This window comes from Rhagoletis pomonella, unplaced genomic scaffold, assembly GCF_013731165.1.
Source record: "Rhagoletis pomonella isolate Grant_MI unplaced genomic scaffold, Rhpom_1.0 Rhpom_scaffold_00017, whole genome shotgun sequence".
NCBI classification, from domain to species: domain Eukaryota; kingdom Metazoa; phylum Arthropoda; class Insecta; order Diptera; family Tephritidae; genus Rhagoletis; species Rhagoletis pomonella.
In genome coordinates, this window is record NW_023458571.1 from 678775 (window position 1) to 681381 (window position 2607).

The 2607-nt window shown below is 33.6% G+C and overlaps 1 protein-coding gene across 5 annotated transcripts in view; it reads right to left on the reverse strand.

Annotated features, from left to right (window-relative positions):
* The window catches only part of LOC118749507, a 417693-nt gene extending 415591 nt beyond the window's left edge, over positions 1 to 2102 (reverse strand). For 2 of the 5 annotated variants that reach the window (XR_004994230.1, XR_004994229.1), the window contains exons 1-2: positions 1999 to 2099; positions 1223 to 1932 (exon numbers count right to left, since the gene is read on the reverse strand). The gene's annotated coding sequence lies outside the window, so the exon portion shown is untranslated. Of the gene's footprint in view, positions 1 to 1222; positions 1933 to 1998 lie in introns of those variants that run through there. The other 3 variants (XR_004994231.1, XR_004994232.1, XM_036484301.1) reach the window with 3 other exon arrangements.
* Between the last annotated feature and the right edge of the window lie 505 nt (positions 2103 to 2607).

Here is a 2607-nt window from a genome sequence, read left to right on the forward strand (position 1 = left end):
GTCTGTGTACGGATTTTAGACTCTAAATTCTAAAAATTCTCTGGGTAAAATCTTTCAATTTCTGACAAAGAGAGGATCGATATTACTCTCCCATTTCCCCCTACTTTGCTAGAGAACCGAGTACGGGAACGCTTTCTGGTAAATTCCTGTAAATTCTTGCAATTTCTTGCGATTTACAGATGATCTAGTTCACTCTCGATTCAACAGATGATATAGTTCGCTTTACTTCCCTTTTTCTACAGTTCCGAACCACTTCTAAAATCGACTGACGAAAAGGGTAACATGATGTTTTCAAACAGAGTCTGTTTGCTTTTCCCATGTTTGCGGATTGTTAATTATTTGCAAAGAAATACTTTTTCGATCTGAAATCAAATTTGGTTGAATGAATGTAATTCAAATTGAGCACTTGAAAGCATATTTACATACCTTTGGCTTTAACTGAGTTTTCAGAGGTGATTGCTGGTATTGGTTAGATTCTAGAATGTCCCGAGATGTTAAAAGATTAACACAAATTATTGTTTCGTATTAGCAAACTATGAAAATGCATATTCGAAGTACAGAATGAAACCGTTTTTGATCGAAAACGCCGCCAGCAAATATCCATTTAAAGTAAGCGATGGGCATCACTTTTTCGATAGTTCCGAACTAGTTCTAAATTCGTCATCTTAGATATATGTAGATTTCCCATCAAAAGTTGTTTATTATTTTTAGTGACTATTTTGAACTTAGCAGAATTGCGTATCACTGAACCGAAATGGTTAAAAATAAAATAGATTGTTCGATCTTTTAGAAAACAATGAATTTCCAATTGCTCTTGCTTCTTGCATTAAAATATAATTTTTTATAAAAAGTGGACTTAGCAGAAACTTTTCACTCTTAGTTAGCGATATGTATGTAGTTTTAAAAAGCAGAATAAAACAGTTTTTTGAAAGTACCACATTTCGCTGCTTTTGGCCTGGTAGGGATACAGTTACTATCGGAGGGGTTCATTTTTGGATATAAAAAGATCTAGTACGAAACTAGAAATTTTGTTCACCGGTTCGGGGTTTGCCTGCAGGGTACATATCTATATTTATTCACATACTCATATAATAATGTCCACAAATGCGTATAAATACATATGTATGTATATGTACTACATTTATACATATGCATATACATATGTATGAAATGTTTTGTTTATGGTTCTTTGTAAGGTTTTCAGATTCGTTGCGAAACTCACCGAATAAATTTATTGTATTACATTCTCCTCCAATAGCTGTGAAAATCTCCTTTAGTCTTTGCACGTTTTAATATATATAGAGCGATTTGTTGTTTTAATACTTCCATTTATATATACATACATACATATGTGGCTATGTTTTTTTAACTAATTAAATATAGTTTAGAAGAGTTCGCAGCAAAAAATTGTGTTTTTTTACGATTATTTATACTTGTAAATAGTATTTATTCGCATGATTGTACTTTTTAACTAAATATACATGCGTACATAAGTATGTGTACTCCTTCTGTTCAGTTTATATACAAAATTGCGTATTTACAATTTCTGTACTGCATGTGATTGTCTTAAATGCGATGAGATTAGTAAAACTGGACGTTTCTGCTACATAAAACCGTTTGACTTAGGCACACCGTGTTCTTCAGCGTTTGCCGTAAGAATAATGACTGATTTGCTTTTTTGAAAAGCATTGGCATTTGTGCTAATGTTGCTCCGACTATTGTGGACTTAATGGTATGTATTTGTATGAGTATAAGCAAGTAAGTATACCCAGTAGAAATGTTATGCATACGACATCGCTGTTGGTGGCATGAGCTTGCTGCTGTGTATACATGCCAGTATAAATGAACCTTCATTTCCATTTAACACGCGTGGTTTCCTAGAGCGTATGCGTATTCTAACCATACACTTGTACTACTGCTGTATGCATATGGCTGTATTAATGTTTCAAACATACAAAAATGCATTAATGGAATGGAACAGTATTAAAGCATCCTTACACGATATGTATCTCCATATGTAAATGCTACCTTTCTGATATTAATATCGTGTAAAAGCCCGTTAGTGCTGAAAATAGTATCGCACAACACGTCCGTTCACTAAAATTTTTGTACAAGACTGAAAATATTACAAAAATTCCACTTCAAATTTATCAAGTAATGTACTTAAAACAACAACAACGTACGTTCGCTTGCAGTTCGCTAGACTTTGAATTTATTTGTGGAAATTCATGACTACGCATGAATTTTTCACACTAAATCACTCATATGCAAGCATTCTTCATGAATGCATACAACCGATTTTTACTGGGTAAGTTAGTATATGAATGTATGAACAAGTTCAGGGAGTGTGACTATCCATACTTAGTATGTATGTACATATGTATGTATGTACTAGGGATGTTGCGAATGTGGAATTTTAGCCATCCGTGGATGCGAATGCGGATGCGGAGGTATAAAAGCTAACATCCGCGGATGCGGATGCGAATGCGGATGTCATGTATTTTAAGAATTAACTTAGGTGGGTAAATTAGGTGATTTAGGTAAATAAAAAATGGAAAGGTCAATAATTTTTAATCATCTGCCTTATCCTGAGTTTTGCCCGAAAAA